The 13,344-nt window shown below is 41.7% G+C and overlaps 1 long non-coding RNA gene across 1 annotated transcript in view; it reads right to left on the bottom strand.

Annotated features, from left to right (window-relative positions):
- Positions 1-13,344, bottom strand: part of LOC115205253 (uncharacterized) — a 70,804-nt gene that overhangs the window by 42,908 nt on the left and 14,552 nt on the right. Inside the window, exon 2 of the long non-coding RNA XR_003880565.1 lies at positions 1,060-1,214. This is a non-coding gene — a long non-coding RNA (uncharacterized LOC115205253). The remainder of the gene's footprint in view (positions 1-1,059; positions 1,215-13,344) is intronic.

A 13,344-nucleotide genomic window follows, 5' to 3' on the forward strand; every position in this document is an offset into this window, starting at 1 on the left:
TCGCTCCCTCACTCCCATTCCATTTCTAAACTACGCATTCTGGATGCACTCCCAGTTGGCCAACGTCTCTCATATTTCTGATATAAAAAGCAGTAACTGCATCGGCAACAGCTGCAGAAAATTACTACTTTCTTGAATTTGTTACACCTGTTAAGCCCCATGTACAATCCTCATCATCTTCCTGAGGTCCTGAAGAGATATTAGTGGTCCCGCTCTTTTTCCTCCCCTCCACCCCTCCATTCTTGTCCTTCATTGGAGTGTGCCAATTTCACTATGGACTGTAATTATTCTCCCCCACCAAAGCTGTCAGTTCTTCCCTTTTGTATCTTGCGTCCCCTTTTATTTCTCTCGTTTGTTTAAATTTGCCCCGCAGCCGACAGCCTACCTCTCTGCGCTCTCCCTGTCAGGGGCGGTTAGTCAGAAGGGCAAGGGAAGAGGAGAGAGGGAAATTTAAGGGCCGAGGCCGGTGCCTAAAGCCTAGTGGCTGCCGACTGGCACTCATTTACCGTTTACCACACACACACACACACACACACACACACACACACACACACACACACACACACACACACACACACACTCACTCAGCGCTTGATGGAGCAAGGGAGCAAAGAGAGAGGCAAAGAAAAACACACTGGCATGGCGTGCCGCAACACTGACATATGGCATACGAAACCGCTAAGAGGGTACCTTTAGACAAACATACGGCTCGGCTTTGCCTGGATGCAACTCATCCCACCTCATTACTGCGCTCTCTACCACACAAAGGCATATTTTCCTAAGCTCTCCAACCCCCCACAGTGTGGGAGAGGGAGAAACTTAACCGAAGGAAGTCTAAATCATTCATCATAGCTCAGCCCTCAAAAGGACCCAACACTTTCTTTTTTGGCAGGAACTTCCAAAGTATATTTCAAGAGCAACCGCCAACTGATGCACAAGAGCTTGACACTCCAAGACATTCAAGAGAAGACATGTTAAGAATCTGACAGAGTTTCTCTTCTTGTATGAAGGGAAATAGAATAGGAGAGACAGGAAGTGGAGTCTGAGCAGTAAGTTTACCTGTCCCAGGACAGGACCCAGAGGAGGTCCGGGAGTCGCCTGTCCTAACCTCATGATAGCCTGGATCAAGCCCCCCCCCCCATGTCCACCTTCTTCACGGCCTTGGAGACATCTTGGACATCCCGTTCTGTATGGAACGCCGCCTATCCGTCCGTCTGTAAGGAGAGAGAGACTACAGTGTAAGACATTTGAGCAGAAAAAGCTATTAGCTTCAAAAGACATCACCTTAAAACAACTCATTTACAAACATGATGGGCTCATTAAAATATCACACAGTCTAATCGATAGAAGACACCCAGGTTTAGCCCGAGGGTTTCTACTTCATAGCAGTCTAGTAATTTCAAAAATAATTTGCCTTCGATCTCACTGCAAGTCACCCGGAGGGCGTTGTGTGGATCAGTGTGTCTGGGGGAAAAGCAAGGCCTTGGGAGAAGGACCCTTGGTACTGGCTGGATTTAGGGATTCTGAGATGAAACATGGGTTGCAGTCCAAATGTCTCCACTGTATCTAATCTGATACCACCACCGAAATCAGTACACAGTATAGAACCATAGTAAGCTGTATGACTCATTACCATCATGTGTCTCTGTACTGATCCCATCAGCAGAGGTTAAGGGGTCATTTGGAACCTAGCCAAGGCAAGGTCAGGTGGATAAGCATCGTCACTCTACAGTAAGGGCAGAGAAGGGTCTTCCTTTTCATTCCACCTTCAAATGCATTTACCAAATTACCAGTCAATTAGTGGAGTGGGGAGAGTGAGCTGAACTCTTTGCCCTGCTTCGCAGAAAGAGCCAGAACACATAAATAGCAAGCCTGTAGACTGTAATACCCACTTGGAAAAGACCACAGGTGTAAAACCCAAAGATCAATGGGTGTACACAAGAGACAAGTAGGGAGCTAAGGTTTAGCCGGGTGAAATTGGGTGAGACCTGCATTCAATAAAAGTTAGAACTTCGAAGGAGTGGAGAGGAGACGTAAAAACAATTCCGTTTGGGCAAAAAATGAGATCAACAAGAGCAGACAATCTAAAAAAGACACAGCCTGGCACTTTTGGTGATCCAAAGTAGAAGTTACCAATGAGAAGTTGTCGTTCTATGTACTGCAGCTGGGTTTGTTTAAGGGCAATTTCAGCGTTATGGACTTTACATTTGCACGCAAAATCTAAACTTTAATGTCTCACGGAATGGTTAGACAAAATAGAAATGAAACTCTGATGTGTGTCCATAGTACCCCTTGAGGGAAGTGTACCGTGCCTTCAGAAAGTATTCACATCCATTGACTTCTTCCACATTCTGTTGTGTTACAAAGTGGGATTAAATGGATTTAATTGTCTTCTTGTCAACAGTCTACACAAAATACTCTCATGTCAAAGTGGAAGAAAAATTCTAAACATTTGAAAAAAAAAACCCACTAATATACACTACATGACCAAGAGTATGTGGACACCTGCTCGACAAACATCTCATTCCAAAATAATGGGCATTAATATGGAGTTGAACCCTCCCCTTTGCTGCTATAACAGCCTCCACTCTTCTGGGAAGGCTTTCCACTAATGTTGGAAGTGTTGCGGGATTTGGTTCCATTCAGCCACAAGAGAATTAGTGAGGTCGGGCACTGATGTTGGACAATTAGGCCTGGCTCGCAGTCGGCATTCCATTTCATCCCAAAGGTATTCGATGGGGTTGAGGTCAGGGCTCTGCGCAGGCCAGTCAAGTTCTTCCACACCGATCTCAACAAACCATGTCTGTATGGACCTCGCTTTGTGCACGGGAGCATTGTCATGCTGAAACAGGAAAGGGTCTTCCCCAAACTGTTGCCGCAATGTTGGAAGCACAGAATCGTGTAGAATGTAATTATCATTGTATGCTGTAGCGTTAAGATTTCCCTTCACTGGAACTAAGGGGCCTAGCCCAAACCATGAAAAACAGCCCCAGACCATTATTCCTCCACCACCAAATTTTACCGTTGGCACTTTGCATTGGGGCAGGTAGCGTTCTCCTAGCATCCACCAAACCCAGATTGGTCCGTCTGACTGCCAGTAGGACTCTGGAGCAGTGGAAACACGTTCTCTGGAGTGACGAATCACGAATCACTCACTACAAAGTTCCAAATTACCTCTGGAAGCAACGTCAGCACAATAACTGTTTGTCGTGAGCTTCATGAAATCGGTTTCCATGGCCGAAACACTTTGTAGTGAGTGATTCGTGATGCGTGATTCGTCACCCCAGAGAACGTGTTTCCACTGCTCCAGAGTCCAATGGCGGCGAGCTTTACACCACTCCAGCCAACGTTGGCATTGCGCATGGTGATTTTAGGATTGTGTGTGGCTGCTCGGCCATGGAAACCTATTTCATGAAGTTCCCGACAAACAGTTATTATGCTGACGTTGCTTCCAGAGGTAATTTGGAACTTTGTAGTGAGTGTTGCAACAGAGGACAGACGAGATAGATAGATAGATAGATAGATAGATAGATAGATAGCTAGATTTTTTTTATCTACCAATCGGTGCCCTTCTTTGCGAGGTATTGGGAAAACCTTCCTGGTCTTTATTTTTTATTTCACCTTTATTTAACCAGGTAGGCAAGTTGAGAACAAGTTCTCATTTACAATTGCGACCTGGCCAAGATAAAGCAAGCAGTTTGACACATACAACAACACAGAGTTACACATGGAGTAAAACAAACATACAGTCAATAATATAGTAGAAAAATAAGTCTATATACAAAGTGAGCAAATGAGGTGAGATAAGGGAGGTAAAGGCAAAAAAGGCCATGGTGGCAAAGTAAATACAATATAGCAAGTAAAACACTGGAATGGTAGATTTGCAGTGGAAGAAAGTGCAAAGTAGAAATAGAAATAATGGGGTGCAAAGGAGCAAAATGAATAAATGAAAAAATACAGTAGGGGAAGAGGTAGTTGTTTGGGCTAAATTATAGATGGGCTATGTACAGGTGCAGTAATCTGTGAGCTGCTCTGACAGCTGGTGCTTAAAGCTAGTGAGAGAGATAAGTGTTTCCAGTTTTAGAGATTTTTGTAGTTCGTGCCAGTCATTGGCAGCAGAGAACTGGAAGGAGAGGTGGCCGAAGGAGGAATTGGCTTTGGGGGTGACCAGAGAGATATACCTGCTGGAGCGCGTGCTACAGGTGGGTGCTGCTATGGTGACCAGCGAGCTGAGATAAGGGGGAACTTTACCTAGCAGGGTCTTGTAGATGACCTGGAGCCAGTGGGTTTGGCGACGAGTATGAAGCGAGGGCCAGCCAACGAGAGAGTACAGGTCGCAGTGGTGGGTAGTATATGGGGCTTTGGTGACAAATCGGATGGCACTGTGATAGACTGCATCCAATTTATTGAGTAGGGTATTGGAGGCTATTTTGTAAATGACATCGCCGAAGTCGAGGATCGGTAAGATGGTCAGTTTTACGATGGTATATGTTTGGCAGCATGAGTGAAAGATGCTTTGTTACGAAATAGGAAGCCAATTCTAGATTTAACTTTGGATTGGAGATGTTTGATGTGAGTCTGGAAGGAGAGTTTACAGTCTAACCAGACACCTAGGTATTTGTAGTTGTCCACATATTCTAAGTCAGAACCGTCCAGAGTAGTGATGCTGGACGGGCGGGCAGGTGCAGGCAGCGATCGGTTGAAGAGCCTGCATTTAGTTTTACTTGTATTTAAGAGCAGTTGGAGGCCACGGAAGGAGAGTTGTATGGCATTGAAGCTTCTCTGGAGGTTAGTTAATACAGTGTCCAACGAAGGACCAGAGGTATACAGAATGGTGTCAACTGTGTAGAGGTGGATCAGAGACTCACCATCAGCAGGAGCGACATCATTGATGTATACAGAGAAAAGAGTCGGCCCAAGAATTGAACCCTGTGGCACCCCCATAGAGACTGCCAGAGGCCCGGACAATAGGCCCTCCGATTTGACACACTGAACTCTATCAGAGAAGTAGTTGGTGAACCAGGCGAGGCAATCATTTGAGAAACCAAGGCTGTTGAGTCTGCCGATGAGGATGTGGTGATTGACAGAGTCGAAAGCCTTGGCCAGGTCAATGAATACGGCTGCACAGTATTGTTTCTTATCGATGGCGGTTAAGATGTCGTTTAGGACTTTGAGCGTGGCTGAGGTGCACCCATGACCAGCTCTGAAACCAGATTACATAGCGGAGATTATGATTTATGATTGAATCGGTGTTGGAAATTCACTGCTCGACTGAAGGACCTTAAAGATAATTGTATGTGTGGGGTACAGAGATGAGGTAGGCATTAAACAATTCTGTTATACACTATTATTGCACACTGTGTGTCCGTGTAACTTATTATGCACGTTATTACTCCAGAACTTATTTAGTCTTGCCATGACAAACGGGTTGAATACTTGACTCAAGATATTTAAGCTTTTAATTTTTTATTAATTTGTAAAAACTTCAAACGACATAATGCCACTTTGTCATGGAGGCCAGTCACATTTTTTTGTTATTTAATCAATTTTCAATTCAGGCTGTAAGACAACCAAATGTGGAAAAAGTCAAGGGGTGTGAATTCTTTCTGAAGGCACTGTGTACAGTATACCCAAATAAGCAGACTTCTAAATATTGGAGAAATTAAGCAAATAATAAGCATTATAGACGTTACATGAAACGGATAGGCTTTTTGGGGAGACTGAACACATTAGCAAAAGTCTGAGGTTGTAAGTCTTAGATCAAACCATGGATAGCAATTTCAAAAGCAATGGACATTCAAATGTCTTGGTCAAAATATATCATAACACATTTGTCATTTGGAAGGTTTTTAAAATGGTCAGCAGATGGTATAGTACCTAGGATTGCATAATTACAGGTAGCCGGAATAGTATACAAGGCCATACACCACACCCTTACAGGTATTTCTTTTTCTATCTTTATACATATAAAAATGAACCTTTACCAGTTGAAGCTAGACACAAATACGACTTTTTTGCATGACGATTTTTCTGAAATATTGTAGCAAATTACACAAATTAGACAATATACAGTGGGATCCTAAATTATTCACACCCTTGATAAAGATGAGCAATAATGACTGTATAAAATAATTCAAATACTGAGATATAATTTTCCCATTCTTTTCCATAAATTATATTATTTCATACTAAAGCAATTGCTCAGAGTAAGAGATTTTGTTTAACAAATAATACTTTTCCTCAAAAATGTAGGGGTCACCCCTAAAGGATTATTAGAAAATAAGAAAATGTTTAGTATTTGGTCCCATATTCCTACAGTAGCATGCAATGACTACATCAAGTGTGTGACTACAAACTTGCTGGAAGCATTTGCAGCTTGTTTTGATTGTGTTTCAGATCATTTGTGCCCAATAGAAATGAAAAATAGTGTCATTTTGGAGTCACTTTTATTATAGACAGGCTATTTCTAAACACCTCTACATTAATGTGGATGCTACCATGATTACGGATGAGTGAGAAAGTTAGAGGTTCAAAGATCATACCCCCCAAGACATGCTAATCTCTCACCATTACCAATAACAGGGGAGATTAGCATGTCTTGAGTGTATGATCTTTGACCCTCTGTATGGATGTAGTCATTGCGTTATAGGAATATGGGACCAAATACTAAACTTGACTACTTTTCAACTTTTAGGGGTGTTAATAATTTTGACCCCTACCTTTGAGGGACAAAAGTATTACCTATTAAACAAAATCTCTTTCTGAGCAATTGTATTAGTATAACCACATATAATTTCCCAACAATTGAGCATACAATATAGCTCAGTATTGGAATCATTTATTTTATACAGTCATTATTGCTCATCTTTGTTAAGGGAGTCCCTAATTTCAACCCCCTGTACATGTGCTGTACACTACCAATCCACTTTTCTGGACACTGGATGAAGTCAATATATTTTGTGGGGCTTTCAGTTTAAAAAGACTCTGCAGGACTATTCCCAAATCGTTGATACTTATCTAGTACTGCCACGTATGAGAAATTATAATTCATTTCAGGATACATTTCCCAAAATAATCTTTTCAGTTGCTTCAGTAAAGGTCTGATGAATACATTTCAGAACAAGCACACAAAATGTGGTGAATGAACATTTTGCTGAAAAAAAAAGAGAAAACAATTATAGACCATATTATAACATTGATGAAAGCCAGCTTTACATAGAAAGTTTCCTACTCTTTAATTAATGGTCAAAATCCATAAAATATCCAACTTAAACATTTAAAATAAAGCCTGAATTCTAACTGTACCTTAAGGACAATTATGAACGTGGTTTCATTTGGAAAATGCTAACTTTATTTGTGGATGTCTAGGTTGACTTATCCACGGAAATGTCCTTAAATGAAAAGCAATTATGGGGTTTAGTAAGAATGTTAACGGAATTAAAACTGGGTCGCTAGGCGTGGGGCAACACAAATATTATTTGGGTTTTAAGAACTCTACTCTAGCCCTTGAAAATGTCCCTCAGGTCAGCCACTACCTTTCGGCAGTCAATTTCATATTACTCCCATAACGTGTAATTCCACTGTAAAATAATCATGTAGCAGTTGAAATTGATTAGGGAGCGAGTCAGAAAGAGAGGAGTCCAGTATTCATAGATGAGCAAGGTAATCTGCCCAATTTCAGGTGGGGGAAAAAAGCAACGATCAAAGAAAAAGCACAGAGAAATTAAAATAAATTAACAAAAAACTGCAGAAACTGACAAGCTACCTTAGAGTTATATTCCTTTTTTATGTTTTATTTTTTTATAAATGGACCATCATCCTAACACAAACGCAGACATGCAAGGCAAGATGTGGAATTATGGTAAAATACACTAGACAATAATTTGAAATGGCATCAAATGTGGAGTTAGTACTCCAAATATGAGAGTTCGGGAATAACATTAGCAGTGTGAGGAAGTGACCGTGTCATGCTTTAATGCACCACGACCCAAGCCCGAGTATGAATAATGAAAACAGCAGTTCCCGCTAAAAATTAAATTGTTCATCAGAAGGCCAAGCACAGAGGGCTCGTGAAGCACTGACCTAGATAACAGCAACAACATTTCACAATACTGCATTTTGCATTCCTAAATCATACCCCTCTTTGTAACTCAATATTCTCTAGAGATATGTAGCTGATACATTATTTGAAGGTGATATGTGTACTGCTATTTTTGCACCTGCTGTGCTTCTAGAGCCAACCTACCATTGATGAGCATGCTAAAACACTTGAGACTGGATAATCAATAACAAATTAGGAATCGACTTTCTTTTCCTAGCCAAACACCGGTCACAAAAGAAAGCATCAACCTCTTATTGAACAACAGTTAAATTGGGACATCATTTGAAGACATTTCTGCAAACACCCAGAGGCTCGGGGCCTTGTACCCTCAGCCTTAGTAATCAGTCAAGGGACAGAGGCCTTACATGTCCTCTGTCAAACATTGTGATGTTATGCCGAGCAATGAATTGTCACCACCAAAGTCAATAGAACCCCAATGAATCACACCATAGGTCTGAATGAGATTAATATAGTTTAGCCCGTCAATCAAATGCTAAGGAGGTCTTGAAGTTCTGATCAATACTGATAGGAACATGGACAAGATGAAGAAAAGAACAAAGTTAAACATGTCATACTTAAAGCCGACACGTTCACAGAGAAAATTTGACTTACAAATTCACCTTTTCAAACTGAAAGACTATGGCCAGAGCTTACCCATGAGGTTTCACAACGGTTTAAATCAATGAGTCTTCGTTTTAGTCAAAGTATGATATATTTGGGCATGAAGTGAGAAATCTGAACTGCCCACTTCATTGCAAATCCGTGTGAATGCAGTGTCTTTTCCTATGATACGGCATACAAATTATTTTTCAACCTAAATTTCATTTCAGGGCTGGGTTTTAATTTAAACGTTAATCAGAAACAGCGGCAAAGTTATTCCTCTTCACAACTGAGATGAGCTAAAGCCTTGTGTTCACTTGGCTGCCTGGAGAAAATGAAAAACAGGGGTGAAACTTGTGTTTTTGCACCTCCACTTATTTTTTACCCGAACATTTGTCAATGTTCACTTATTATTTTTTGCTAGTCTATTTATATAATGTATACACACACTCCATAGTGGCTTAGCTGTCTAAGGCACTGTATCTCAGTGCTAGAGGTGTCACTATAGACCCTGGTTCGATTCCAGGCTGTGTCACAACCAGCCGTGATTGGGAGTCCCATAGGGCGGTGCACAATTGGCCCAGCATAGTCCGGGTTAGGGTTTGGCCGGGGTAGGAAGTCATTGTAAATAAAAATGTGTTCTTAACTGGCTTGCCTAGCTAAAACTTCTAAAGGACTGGTGGGTCCGCTGCGGGACGGTTGAGCTAATGTAGGCTAATGCGATTAGCATGAGTTTGTAAGTAACAAGAACATTTCCCAGGACATGGACATATCTGATATTGGCAGAAAACTTAAATTCTTGTTAATCCAACTGCACTGTCCAATTTACAGCAGCTATTACAGTGAAAGAATACCATGCAATTGTTTGAGGAGAGTGCACAGTTTCGAACATGAAAAGTTATTAATAAACAAATTAGGCACATTTGGGCAGTCTTGATACAACATTTTGATCAGAAATACAATGGTTCATTGGATCAGTCTAAAACTTTCCACATACACTGCTGCCATCTATTGGCCAAAATCTAAATTGCACCTGGGCTGGAATAATACATGATGGCCTTTCTCTTGCATTTCAAAGATGATGGTAAAGAAAATACAAAAGAACGGTTGTTTTTTTTATTGCCTTTTACCAGATCTAATGCGTTATATTCTCCTACATTCCTTTAACATTTACACAAACTTCAAACTGTTTCCTTTCAAATGGTACCAAGAATATGCATATCCTTGCTTCAGGGCCTGAGCTACAGGCATTTAGATTTGGATAAGTCATTTTAGGCGAAAATTTAAAAAGGGGCCGATCCTTAAGAGGTACTAAAAAAAAAATATATATATATATATATATATATATATATATATAAAAATAAAAACTCAAGTGGCCAGTTTATTAAGCACACCCATCTAGTAACGAGTCGGACCCCCATGTAGCCATGAAAGGATGCACCTGGTCAGCAACGACTTTCAGATACGGTGTGGCATTCAGACATTGCTAAATTGGTATTAAGGGACCCTAACGTGTGCCAGGAATACATTCCCCACACCATTACGCCACCAGCCTATACAATTGACATCACGCAGGATGGGGCCATGGACTCATACTGTTTACACAAAATCCTGACTCTGTCATCAGCATGACGCAACAGGAACCAGGATTCATCGGACCAGGCAATGTTTTTCCACTCCTCAACGGGGTGGTGTACCTAATAAACTTGCCAATGAGTGTATATGACCATTTTATAAATGGTATAATTGTGTGATATGATAGCATTTTGTTAACCTGCTCCCCCCCATTGCCCACAGAGCAATGGTTTTGACCACTAACATTTCTTCACTACACGCACCACTGCTTTGATTGGGGTAACGTTAGCTAGAAACCACAAGTGTCTATCCGGATAAAGAAAATGCACCCCGAAAGAACATTCATGGAATTTATAGTTACATGTAATTTGCAGCATGCATGGTCATGAGCAATGACTTGTAGCCTATCATTTCACTTCAACCATAAGCACTTGGCTTTGCTGTACCGCAGCCGAAGCCTGCCAGCCGCCTACCTACCAGAGGCTGCACTGTTTCCATAACAACAGAAAATGCATATACGCCATCTTTCAATAGTTATACAAATTTCCGGGCGGAGGGTCATCTTATTCTTTCTAACTATTTATATGGCGGATTCACAGCCACAATTTATGGAAGACGCCAAAACTTCAGATGACAATTGATGGCGAAGTCAAAGATAATCCTGATAGGTATCAGTCTGGTGTTTCCTGTAATGACCTTAGTGATCATTGTTTTACAGCCTGTGTTCGTAATGGCTGCTCAAACTACCTGTCCTGATTTGTCATAGACGCTTGCTAAAAACCTTTAATGAGCAAGCCTTCCTTCATGAACTGGCTCTCATTCAGGCAAATGAGAAATAAGTGCACTCACGCTATCCGGAAGGCCAAAGTTAGTTACTCAAAGGAGCAGTTCTCCCTCTGTGGATCTATCCCCAAGTTCTGGAAAACGGTTAAAGACCTGGAGAATAAACCCTCTTCCTCACAGCTGCCCATGTCCCTTAATGTTGATGATGTGGTTGTTACTGACAAGAAGCACATGGCTGAGCTCTTTAAAATCACCACTTCATTTTAAGTCAGGATTCCTATTTGACTCAGCCATGCCTCCTTGCACGTCCAACATTTCCTCATCTCCCACCCCTTCTCATGCAACTATCCCCGATGCTTCTCACCCTGCCCCGCTACAAAGTTCCTCCCTGCGGGCAGTCACTGAGTCCGAGGTGCTAAAGGAGCTCCTTAAACTTGACCCCAAAAAAACATCTGGGTCAGATGGATTAGACACTTTCTTCTTTAAGGTTGCTGCCCCTATCAACGCCAAGCCACTCTCTCCTTTCTGGGGAGGTTCCCATTGCTTGGAAGGCAGCCACAGTTCATCCTTTAAATAAAGGGGGAGATCAAGCTGATCCTAACTGTTATAGGCCTATTTCTATTTTTCCCTGTTTATCAAAAGTGTTGGAAAAACTTGTCAATAATCAACTGACTGGCTTTCTTGATGTCTATAGTATTCTCCAGAGGTTTGGACTCGAGTCCCAAATATGATGACTTGCAACTCAACTTTGACTTTAACACCAATGACTCGTGACTTGACTTGGACTTGAGCCTTATGACTCGACCTGACACCCTCCGCAAGGCCAAATATAAAAAATTATGCTATTAAAGAAAAAGTGTGCAGCGCATCAACTCTTCATGTAACAGATTTAAGTTTGAATCGGACAGCAGCCAATAAAATTGTGCCAGCAGAGAAAAAGTTGAGCGTGGCAGTGCAGAGGAACGTCAGCGGGTGAGTTCAGATTGAACCATTAGCAAGATGATACCCAAAATGATTATTTTTGGATATACAGACTACGCAGTAGCCAACAAAAAACAGATTGCAACTTGCAAAACATGCGGGAAGAAAATACAGAGTGAGGCGCAACAACTTCCAACTTTGTTTGACATTTGAAGCTGCACCAAGAATGGTAAGTTGTGGCTAATATAGCCGACAGCTATATCTAACTTTGCTAGTATAGCATGTAGGCTAACATAACGTTAAATCAATGAGCCTCCATACAGTCAGCCAGCCAGTGCGGGAATGCGATCATTACACCCAAGATTGCTACTGCCCCGCTCAATTTTTTTTATTTTTTATATGCTTACAGATTTGAACAAAACCAGATGAACAAATGTGTCTTAAGTGAACCACAAGTCTCCAATCTCACAGTTCATGGAGACCCGTGTAGGGCAGCACAGCATGAATCATCAACAGCAGAAAGCTTTCAACAATGCAATACTGTCCGACCAGGTTATCGATTGCAACTTGCCTGTCTATTGTGGAAAACAAGAGTTTGTCACTTTCTGTCAGTGGTTGACAGCAAGTACAGCCCAGTGTGTCGTAGAACATTGACATCAAAAAGTAGAGAACCTCGCTACAGAGAGACGTTCAAAACTGAAGACAAACCACGTTTCAGTCACAGTGGACATTTGGTCCGACCGAAAGACGAGGGGGATCCTTGGTGTCACTGTGAACTGTATGGAGAAAGATGGCGAGAGGATACAGCTCAAGTCCAATCTCTTGGCCTGTGACCGCTTCAAAAGGCCCACACATGGCCGAAAGAATCTGTGAGCAATTTGAGGCCATATGTGGTGAGTACAGCATTAAAGATAAATTGGACTATATCATTAGTGACAATGCTGCGAACATAAGAAAAGCATTCACGGTGTGCTTCCCCATTGAACAAGAAGATGAAGGCTCAGTTGTTAGAGCATGGTGTGTGCAACGCCAGGGTTGTGGGTTCGATTCCCACGGGGGGCCAGTACAAAAAAAATGCATGAAATTAAATGTATGCATTCACTACTGTAAGTCGCTCTGGATAAGAGCGTCTGCTAAATGACTAAAATGTAATGTAAATGTAAGATCACCTTGATGACCCAGAGCTCTGGAATGAGCTAACCCTGGAAGACCAGCAAACAGTTGATGCTGCTATTGCAAAAAAAACAGTGCTTGCAGTGTTTTGCCAACACTCTCCAGCTGGTGGTGGGAGATGGCTTGAAAAGAAAGAAAAGTGATGACTCCTTCTCTTTCAAAGTTATCGAAAATCTGCTCACTGCTATATA

This window comes from Salmo trutta, chromosome 13 (assembly GCF_901001165.1).
Source record: "Salmo trutta chromosome 13, fSalTru1.1, whole genome shotgun sequence".
Classification (NCBI taxonomy): domain Eukaryota; kingdom Metazoa; phylum Chordata; class Actinopteri; order Salmoniformes; family Salmonidae; genus Salmo; species Salmo trutta.